Below are 11,222 nucleotides of genomic sequence, written 5' to 3' on the forward strand. Positions count from 1 at the left end.
TCAGGGGGTAGAGCAGGTTGACCATGAACTGGAGGGTTGGTGGTTTGCTCCTTGGCTTCACTGCTCCACAGGTTGAAGTATCCTTGTGAAAGACACTAAATCCCAAGTGGTTGTTCCATGAATGGGTGAATGGACAAATAGTGTAAAAAGCACTTTGAGCACTTGAGTGTAAAAAAGTGCTATACAAGTATAAGACCATTTACTCTCCTTCAAACTCCACCATTAGAAGGTAACAGTATTTCTGAGGGGGCTGGGCATGTTTGCTTTATAGTGATTTTTTTTTCATTTTATGGAATCACAGTCAAGCACACCTTGACTGTTTACATAACATCACAAATCCCCATGGTAATTAATTTTTTTTATCATTTAGACTAGTAGCAAATTTCTCATGTGTGCACATGTACAGGATCCAGGACTGATCCATATTTGTGTCTCTTTATGCCAGGCCATTACTTAACTAAGGAAGACATTTTCAATCACTGTGCCTCTTTGTCCATTTTATCTTTTCCCTTTCAATTCACAACACTGATGAACACCAGTTACATAACTGTACTACACCACCACTCTCACTCTGATTTAATATGGCCAGCTAATCAATGTGTGCTGTGTAGATAACGTGACTCAGCTGCTTGCTCTGTAACTAACATTATTCTTGTGTGCTGTGTTCAGCATTTGCTCTGCCATAGCAACATTGAGGGCAAATTAGTATGTACTTTCAGTGCCCACATTGCATTTCAAAAGCCTCCTGGTCACATCTGGCTTTCTTCTCCGTTTCTGAGTGAAATAGTTAAACAATGAGGTGGTTGTACAGAGCAGTGTTAATTTCATTAATGAAGACGAGAACTGCTTAAAAGTCCCCCCCACAATGAAAGACGCTGACAGGCCAGAACATATATATGACAATAGAAACTGACAAAATCTCCACTGACGAGACGAAACGGATGTTTGCCAGATATCAGACATTCGAAATAGGTTACATGGTCAGTCTATACTTAGTCAGACTGATCTGACCTAATCAGTGCGTCTGTGTCATTGGAGAGGTGAGGTACCTGAGTTGTTACCTAGAGTTATCTGGCATCTACACTTGCAGGATTTGGTAGGAAAAAATGCATTATTATTAAGATTACTTGTTCTTTGTCACATTTCAACTCTGGAAATTGTAAACTATAATGTAAATACCTACATACAATATTACAATGCTGCTTGAGAACTAATACATCCATACTTGTGAAGAGAACTTGCAGTTGCAGCCATTCTGCTTTTTTTTTTTTTTTTTTAAACCATGAAAGCTGCCTGCAGCTTGCAGAGAGAAACATGAGAATAAAAAAATAAATTAAAAAATGATATGCTCACTATACATCGAGTGGAAGCCTTTCTAGTATTGGTACACCATGCAACACTAGTGGGATTTACACAATCCCAAATCCCAAAATGCTAAGACAGCGGAAAAATGCACTGCCAGTTGATGACATGCCAGTTGCATAATTTCCTAGCTTTAACAGTTTTACACATGCATGAGGTTTTGTATTTCTATAATACCACATACATGATGTACTGTGATATAAGAGGACCACATGGGTACTACAGGGAGAATCCAGCTTTAAAAATGTTATTTCGCTCACCCTGGGGACATCATTAGAGAATTAAAGAAATAAATAGCTCAGGAACTCATAGGGATTTTTCGATGGGTAAAATAACATCTAGTAGTAGGATGTGCTCTACTTGGGGATGGACAAAATGTTATAAACATCTTTTAGCATAGTATAACTCCACAGCCATCAAAATGATCATGGTGCTGAATCAGCAACTCATTGTCCACAAAAACCAGCTGATAGGCTTAAGAAAAGGTAGGATTAATTGGTGGCTCCATAATCAAATTATGTTACAGCCAGATATAACTAATAAACAGTGAAAAGAGTATTTTCGATAGAAATAGATGTGCTACTTAATTCTACCTAAATAACAAGGAAAAGAATTTAAAACAATCTAGTCTGACACACGCAGACTACTTTGAATGTAAAGCCAAATGGATAAAAACATATGTGAAGAAATTAATTATAAATCTTTTAAAGATATTTTATGATTCATTTCATTCAATTTTGTATTTTTCCTCTACTCCTGCTTTGGATCTTTGTGGATGCTACTTGATCTCAGGGTCTCTTTAGGTTTTATGAAAGACCAAAAACATAGATGCGATATCATTAGCCAGCGTAAATATTATTATTTACTACAGTTAGTCTACCACTAGAGATTAAATGGTAGAGCCCAAAGCATGTGTTACAAAATTAATCAAGTGACATCTGAACACAACATTGCCTGACTTCTGTGCTAGTTCCACTAGATCCTGAATTACATTTATTTGAAGACCTGCTAAAAGACACTTGCACTTGCATATCCCAAACTAAACAGGGTTGATTATTTTCTTTGCAATAAATAGCTATAGTTTATACACCCCAGTGACTACAAAAAATATGTTTCTTTGTTTTAGCAATGTATACTTCCAAACAAAGACAAAGATGTGTCACCTCACATCTTCATTTAAAAATTGCACTTGAATACACAACAATAAGACTGACAGCGATCTGACTACTATTTTTCATGATATTAAATGTAATGTCAATTATACAATTGTAGATAATGCAAAATGCAAGTGTTGATTTACAAGTAATTTATAGCCACAGAATTTCCACACCTTAACTACAAATAGATTATTTTGGTTTTTAAGGTTAATCAATGTCATTTGTCAACATTTGTTCCAAAATCTTTCCACTAGAGGTAAAAATGTTTTGAAATCATATAAAACTTCATATGTTAAAGTTTCCTTTTTTATTTTCATTATGTCAATTAATGCAATATGTTATACATTTCCCAGAAATTTCAACATTTCACTGTATGACATTTTCTTTTACCAAATGACATACTGCAATTGCAATATGCACTACATAAATCTATTGATAACATAAATATATATAAATCTGATATTGAATTAATATAATTCTAAACAAGACAATAGATACAAAAATGTCAACCTTTCAGTCACTTTATAACATTTTCTAACAATTTTATAATGTCCTCCATCCTACAAACAAAATGATAATACTTCTAAGTTTTAGCATTTTAGATTCAGTTCAGTAACACAGTCCTTTACCAACTGCTGGTAAAATGATAAAAAAAAAATATTAAAAATTATTCAGTTTTCTCTTCGGCATATTTTTTAAAGACTCAAGATAAGCCTGTTAAAGTATTTGCATGATAGAGCTTTTAAAAACATTTTTAGTATCTAATGAACAATGTTCTGTAATGATCTATTTCCTTAAATGTCATTTGGCAAAACAAAGACGAGGCCATTTTGAGCTGTAATCTCATGGGTTTAGGTAAGTGACGTGATGACATTACTCAAGAACCCTGAAGACCAATAAAGTTGGAGGAAAGTTTAAAATTTTCTATTCAATTTAAGTTAATTTCACCATTTCCAAGTGTGGTAGCACGTGTCACATATTTGGGTGTCATTCGATCAAACTTTTAAAAAGTGTTTATAAAATTGTACTGTTTTGATTTAGAAATAAAATTTGAATCTTGCAAATCAAGGCTTGGAGCCCTATCAGATGTTGAGGAAGAGACTGGTCCCTCCAAAGTTGAGGATGGCTGACTGCTGTGAGGAGTGTTGAGATGACTAATGTGGTGAGGGGTGTTGAAATGGTCAAGGTGGTGAGAACTGTCACGATGGTAAATTTCCCTTCTCTTTTCTAGTTTCTCCTCTCTAGCAGCAGGATCTGCCCTTATTTTTTCACAGAAACATGCACCCCTTTCCTTGTTGCAAAGTGGCATCTATTAAAATGTAAATCATATATTTAAAATACATAAAAATATAAACAGCTAAATGATTTTATTTTACCGAATGACATGTTCATATTTTGTCTTTCCTAATACACATTTGATTGGCCACCTAGCAGCAACATAGATATTGGCCTTAAATTTGCGAACTTTAAATTTTATCTATTAATCAATAATTTTTTAAATATACAATTATATTAACACTTTTTTGAAGCTTGACTGAATGACACCCAAATCTGTGACACATGCGACCACACTTGGAAAAGGTGAAATTAACTTAAATTGAATAGAAATTTTTAAACTTGCCTCCAACTTCATTGGTGTTCATGGGTCTTGTGAGTGATGTCATCACCCAGGAGATTATAGCTCAAAATGGCCTCATATCTTTGTTTTGCCAAATTACATTTAAGGAAATAGATCTTTGTGGCACAATGTTTGTTAGAACCTAAAAATGTTTTTAAAAGGTCTATCATGCAAATACTTTTACATGCTTATCTTGAGTCTTTAAAAAATATGCCAAAGAGAAAACAATGATTTTTAATAATGTTTTATCATTTTACCAGCAGTTGTCTTCATTAACTTTAAGTGAGGACTATGCTGTGCGCCTGTGTGAGAGGATATAACTAGACAGCAGTCAGTGGTCCAAAAGAAATTCAAATATATGGGATTATATTCAACATGTTCAACCAGCCAAATGCAGGATAGTAAGCAAACAACAGCCAATAATGACTGACAAAAATCATAAAAACTACAAGCAGCCTCTGACCACAATGTTGAGTTTTTGTGTTTATATAAATGCCAAATACCAAAACTGCTATGAACTTTCTTTTGTAGGACACTGTAATGTGACTTAAACTTTGCCTCATCAGGACAGTTCATGTACATATTACTTATGTAACCTACTTCAAATAATAGCTGCAATAACTGATCAGGACAATGTAAGCAAAAACAGAAATCATAAAGACAATCAGCTAAAAGAAAATAGTCAACAAATATTAAACATTGTAAGTTAAAGGTTTCAATTTCAATTAAACCCTAACATACATTAAACCTATTAGAATGTCACTATGTAATTCTGACTAAACAGTCTGTATTACCACCCCTTTCCTTCCCAGCACAGATACTGAAGGCTTATCTGGGACTGGTACATTGTGTCATTGAGTTGAGCTTCACAAGGTTGGCAAGTGGCCCTCCTGGGTGTCTGTGTCTGTAAGTGTAAATGCGTGTAAGTGTGTGTGTTTGTGTGTATTCACCCTTCCCCCACACCGCCCATGGCTTTGGAGCAACTAGCTGCACATCACTCTAGTGATCTTTGAATAAGATTGAAACAAAGCTAATAAAATAATATACAATGCACGTTGGCACATTTGGGCAGTTACCATATGATGCACACAACCACGTTTAAACAGCAACTTAAGCTGTGGTAATAATTGTGGACTTCAAACTTGTAAATACTAAGGGACAACATTTTGAAACTTATTTTTAACACTGAAGTACTTATCAGCACAGGTGCAAAGTATATTCAGACAAAAAGTTACTAAAGTAAGAAACAAAAGCATGAATTCATATTAACTGAAGAAATATCAAAAATAGAAATAAAGCCGTAGGGCTAAATAAAAAGTTAGACTAGATTTAAGTGTTAGTCGTACTAAGCTAAAATGTTATAAATTATAGGATTGCTTTAAACAAATAAATCACTAAAGTGATTTTAATTCAAAGCTAGCAGTAGTGGCAGGAAGGAAGGGCGCGCTCACAAATACAAACCACGCACGAGAACTGCCATACGAACACACGCATACTGCGCGCGCGCGCCTACTCACGCGCTGGCGCTGCCCATCCCCCACAACCGAAAGAAAATATAAAAATAAACACTCAGAACAGCGCAATAACCCACCTAAACCTCGTATTTACAATCACATGTGATCACACTACACAGGGGTATGATTTATAACGGTAATAATCACGTAAAACACGATAAACACTCACCAGAAGCTCCAAACCACACAAGGGGGTGCCTTCTCCACTGTGCTCCTAATATGGAATCTCCTCCTCCTCCACCACCGTTGTTTTCTATCTCTAATTAAACCTCGAAAAGGCGTTATAACGGCCTTCGGACCCGGCCAACCGATGCTAGGAATCCCCAGTGACCGCTGTGTTTTGGATACACGGGCATATATAATGATTAATCCCCTTAAAAATGAGCTGGATGGACAGTTGGGTCTAGATTGTAGGTTTGCTCGCTAGTAGAGAAAAGAGCCAAACGGTTCAGTAGCAGCCAACGGCTTCAGACTGAAATACAAAGCAGCTGACCCGCCAGGCGAAAATGAGCGAGGCCTTAGCTCCTCTCTGCAGGAAACACACTCCAGTCACATAAACATCAAATGGGTGTCGCAGTATGGAAAAGGATGGTGTAGTCAGTGCTGGGGCTGACGGTAACTCTTCAAAAAAAGAACTTATAAATATTCTATTTAAATTGCTTTTATATCAACATGATTTTAAAGCTGCAGCTGCAGACTTGTTTTGCTGTTAGTGAAAAGTACTGAAAGAGGAAATGACATATACAATATATACTTATATAATATAATGTAATGTAATCTAATGTAGTTTTATTTTATATACTTTAATTTTTCAGAGCCTAAATAAATTGTAATGGCAGTGACAAACAATTAAATTGCATCATTACCAGACAAACTGTATTTTACCATATACTTATGTAAAAGTTCTGGGTGCTCTCTCTCTCTATCAAGGTCATTATGTCATTTGCTCCAACTCACACCCACTGAAATTATTTCCCAGCCAAAAACATTTTATTTCCACTGTGATAAGACAGCATGTCATATGAACTAGTTCTGATGGAGCATAACCTGGTCCTAATTAAAGTATAACACAGCTTTATCACGTAATACACACTGTATCAGTGCTGTGAAGTTAATATCAGCAGGAAAAATCTGATACTAAACCACATTCCCAGTAACCAGTGGTGTCAGCCATCAATTTTAGACAGTATACTGGATCTGTTTGACATGGTTATATTTAACTTATGTTTTCAGTGTAACAGTGGAAAATTAAACAAATCCCAGTGGGACCAGGAGCAGCAACTATTAGTTGGGGGTGGTGAAGTGGTAGAGGTGGGGGTGGTGGCATTTTCTTTACATACACCACATGACACAATGAAAGGAAGGAGGCAGAGGTTTTGCTGGGGATGCAAGAAAAAACAAGATACATATTCTGCAGATGTAAACAATAAAAAATAGACAGCTACTCATGCATGATTGCATGCGTTAACTGAAAGCGTATGCTCACAGACAGACACACACACATGCCACAGATAAGGCCCAGCTGAGGCAGATGCAGATAGAATGTCCTGGGGTGGCATGTAAGTGTGAGCTTTAGTGTGGCTGTTGAAGGAGAATGTAGGATGGGTAATGACTTTTATACAAGGTGGTGGGCGGTGGGAGGCATTGTTGTATTTCCTTAGCCTGCACTCTCAAATGCCAGGGGAAGAGATCACCCTACAAATTTGATGGGGGTAATCATTTTACATTGTTCTTATTTGAACACTATAATATCTGATGTTGAATTGTTTTGAGAGGAAATACAGTCATCATACCAGTGGTAAGTAATTTTGCTGCTATTGTGGTGAATGAGGAGAAAAATAGTGATGTAAAAACAGCTCCAGTGTGGCAAATTGTGAAGTGAAGCACCTCAGGGCGAAGCAGACTACTGTCGGAGTAACAACTTCCTGGGAAACCACAACACACCATCTATATGCAGCACATAGCGTCAGTGTTTTCTGCTGTGTTCATTCAGGAGCAAACACACCACATCCGCTACTGGTACTATTTACTTTGATAAAGTATGTTATGAAAAATATGATTTATAGTATATACCATAACCCAGGACTGTGACTCAAACAGAGATGCTTCAACTTGTGTGCATAGAATCACATTATCTTGAGCTCAGGTAAGTAAAACAGAAGTGATCTAATTCAAAACCTGTCTGACAGGGATTGCATAATCTGTTACCAATTGTGCTTCACAGTGTGAAAATACTCATCTTAACCTGTGTTCTTGGCTGGGTTTTTGATGATACAAAGGTTATTGTTTCTGTGAAATGATAGACTGAATTAGAGTTGGCAGAGTTTATGTATACAATGATTACAAAGGTTTAGGCATGAAGTTACTGCCTCAAACCTAAGGCATTTAAAGAAATAGTGTTGCATTTTGGGTTTGGCTCTGTCCCAAGATGAAAAAATTCTTATGGTAGCTCTGAAGCTCACTGATTAACAGGTTCACAAAATGTGTTCACAAACAGAACTACAAAAACAAGAAGTTTTGCTTTTAGATGGAAAGTACACATAACATACAGTGTAATGGAAATGTGTAAGTAGTGCCCCACACTTCTGCAGAGCACTACAAAAACCTATGTACAGTTCTGGCACTACCAGGCCTTTTTCACAGCAGACATTCCACGGTAGAAAATCCACAGGTTATCCATAAGCTAAATTCCATTTAGCTGCTTTTAGTTTCAGGCTTCTGGAATTGTGGCTCTGGCTCACTTTCATACTGTCGTTTCCTGTGACAATTTATACTGCATTTACTTCATGTAGATGGTATCTGCATATACTATCTGGAAAAAACCTATGCTAATACAAGTGTAAATGCATACATAACACACTGTGCAGTCGGATAGAGCAGACCACATCTGGAGGTGTTCTGATTCACATTTTGTTCAGACCATGGCCAGATGTAAATGAAGTGACTAAAGTGCGAACACAAAAAAACTCCCTTTAAGTGAGTTGAAAGGTCACATTTAGGTTATATGTATAGCATTTTGTTTTCTAACATGAGAATATATAAAATATTATTTTATGTTTTTGAAATTAAAGGTTTTTAAAGGACTGGGGAAAAATAGAGAAATTCTCATAAGTAAAACTTATATTTAAAAAGTAATTTGAATATAAAAAAAACTGGGAGTAATAACAAAAATTAGAGTACTCATCCTGTGTATTTGTTTGCATATGCTCATTAATTTGTGTGCATTTTGCAATGATACATGCAAGAAATGCAACAAAACTAGTTACAAAGGAATTACAATGTCCCATTTAATCTCTCTGTCATCTGTCCTAAGCGACACATTGCATCAGACACTGGTCATCTGATTGTGGCAGGAGGAATTAGATAAGAGATCACCAAAGAACAACATATGACTGACTCTTTTACAGGTGTTCTGCAGTCATAGAGTGGGACAGTATGAATTACAACCAGTGGCACTAGGATTCTTCTTTGACAAATGCCCTTCGGCCATGTGAAGCTTTATTTGTGTAGTTTGTTACATACACATGGGAAAATATGAAATCTTCCATGGAAATAAAGTAAACAGGAATACCTCTGCAAATTAGTACAGCAGTTTGCTGTATTCCTATGATTGGACATTAATGTATATATCAGAAGTTACAGATTGTATTGCTGAATAAATGTCTATGTGAAATATTCAAGATTCAAGATTCAAACTTTGTTATTCATTTTTACGTCACAAGTACGCATATGAACGAAATTACATTTGCACTGCTCGCAAGGTAGAGGAGTGTTAAAATAAGTAACAAAGAGGTAGAATATGTAAAAAAAAAATAGAAGGGACTAAATAGAATAAAAATAATAGATTAAATAAAATAAAATAATAAAATATGAATAGCATTACGGTGCAAATAACTTAGAAGTCTCAATAAAAATACTGTACATGTGTTATGTGAATATCACTAACAAAACTAAAATAATTTCTATACAGACATACCAGTGAATGATATCTATTGCACTTATTGCCCATGTTTATTATAACAACACCATATAGTATTCCACAGGGATTGGGTTGTAACACACCATGTAGGTTCACCCAGCAAGAGACCTATGATTGACTTCAGACTGCAGTACCTCCTGCCAGAATTCAACAGAGAAAACAGTCCTTGATGGGGGTGTGAGCAGTCTCTGATGATGCTGAGGGCACAAGATAGGCAGTATTTGTGTCTGGACTCCAGGACTGAAGGGAGAGAAGTCCCCATGATGTTCTCTGCTGTCCTTACCACTCTCTGGAGACACTTCCAGTCTGCAGCTTTGCAGCTGCCACACCATACAGAGATACAGTTTGTCAAAGTGCTCTCAGTGGTGCTTCGGTAGAAAGTGGTAAGAATTGGAGTGGGGAGATGTGATCTTCTTATTCTGCGGTGAAAGTGCAGTCGCTGCTGTGCTCTTTTCACCAGAGACGCGATGTTCTCAGTCCAGGTTAATCTGTCTGTGAAGTGCACCCCTAGGAACCTGGTGCTTCCCACAATCTCCACTGCTGTGTTGTTAATTAACAGCGAAACATGGCGTGGCTGTCTCTTCCTGAAGTCCACAATAATCTCCTTAGTTTTGTCAACATTCAGGAAGTGGTTGTTCTTCCCACACCAGTCCACCAGCTGTTCCACCTCCTGTCTATATGCCCTGTCATTGTCATTGTTGATGAGGCCCACTACTGCTGTATCATCGACATATTTGATGATGTGGTCAGCAGTGGACCTGGCAACGCAGTCATGAGTCATTAGGGTGAAAAGACAGGGGCTCAGGACACAGCCTTGTGGGGAGCCAGTGCTTAGAGTCATAACCGAGGAAGTGTTCTTCCCCACTCGCACAGACTGGGTCTGATCGGTGAGGAAGTCTAACAGCCAGTTACACAAAGAGGTATCAAAGCCCAGGGGTGCCAGTTTTGTTACCATATGCTGGGGGATGATCGTGTTGAACGCTAAACTAAAATCCACGAACAGCATTCTCATGTATGTATTCTTCTGCTGAAGGCTTAGGTGTAGTGCAGTGGAGATGGCGTCCTCTGTGGAGCGGTTAGGCCGATAAGCAAACTGGCATGGGTCGAATGTGGAGGAAATGTAACGCAGTATCCAGTTCTCATTAATACTTCCCTAGTGAAGCGTTTTTCCATTCCCTTTAATCACCTCTTCTATTTTCTCTAGCTAACTGGAGAACTCACACATACTGTACATACACACAAACACACCTTTTCTTTGGCCACATTTTTCAGGCACTGCACATCAAACATTAACAGCTCCAGCCTTTAAAAAACAGCACCAGCATTATACTATATCCACTTCAAAAGGCCTGTAATACTTCACTTCACCTTTGGCATATTTAGTGCTCTGACAATGACAAGGTCTCAACAAAGCATGGCTCCATAATATGTCTTCATCAGGCTTTACAGTAATGGCTGTTCTCTACCTACGGAGCTATAATTTACCTAGCACAGTGGAGAGTGGAAGAGCATGGTTGGCTGTTGCTGTTAAGTGATTAAATTATTTAGCATGGCAGTGATGGAGACAGAGAAAAACCCATCTTGCATGTTTG

At 37.2% G+C, this 11,222-nt stretch overlaps 1 protein-coding gene across 3 annotated transcripts in view; it reads right to left on the reverse strand.

Annotated features, from left to right (window-relative positions):
* Positions 1 to 6,121, reverse strand: part of tbl1xr1a (TBL1X/Y related 1a) — a 61,644-nt gene extending 55,523 nt beyond the window's left edge. For all 3 annotated transcript variants that reach the window (XR_003295576.1, XM_026304871.1, XM_026304870.1), the window contains exon 1: positions 5,821 to 6,121. The gene's annotated coding sequence lies outside the window, so the exon portion shown is untranslated. The remainder of the gene's footprint in view (positions 1 to 5,820) is intronic.
* Between the last annotated feature and the right edge of the window lie 5,101 nt (positions 6,122 to 11,222).

Source organism: Mastacembelus armatus, chromosome 4, assembly GCF_900324485.2.
Source record: "Mastacembelus armatus chromosome 4, fMasArm1.2, whole genome shotgun sequence".
Lineage (NCBI taxonomy): Eukaryota > Metazoa > Chordata > Actinopteri > Synbranchiformes > Mastacembelidae > Mastacembelus > Mastacembelus armatus.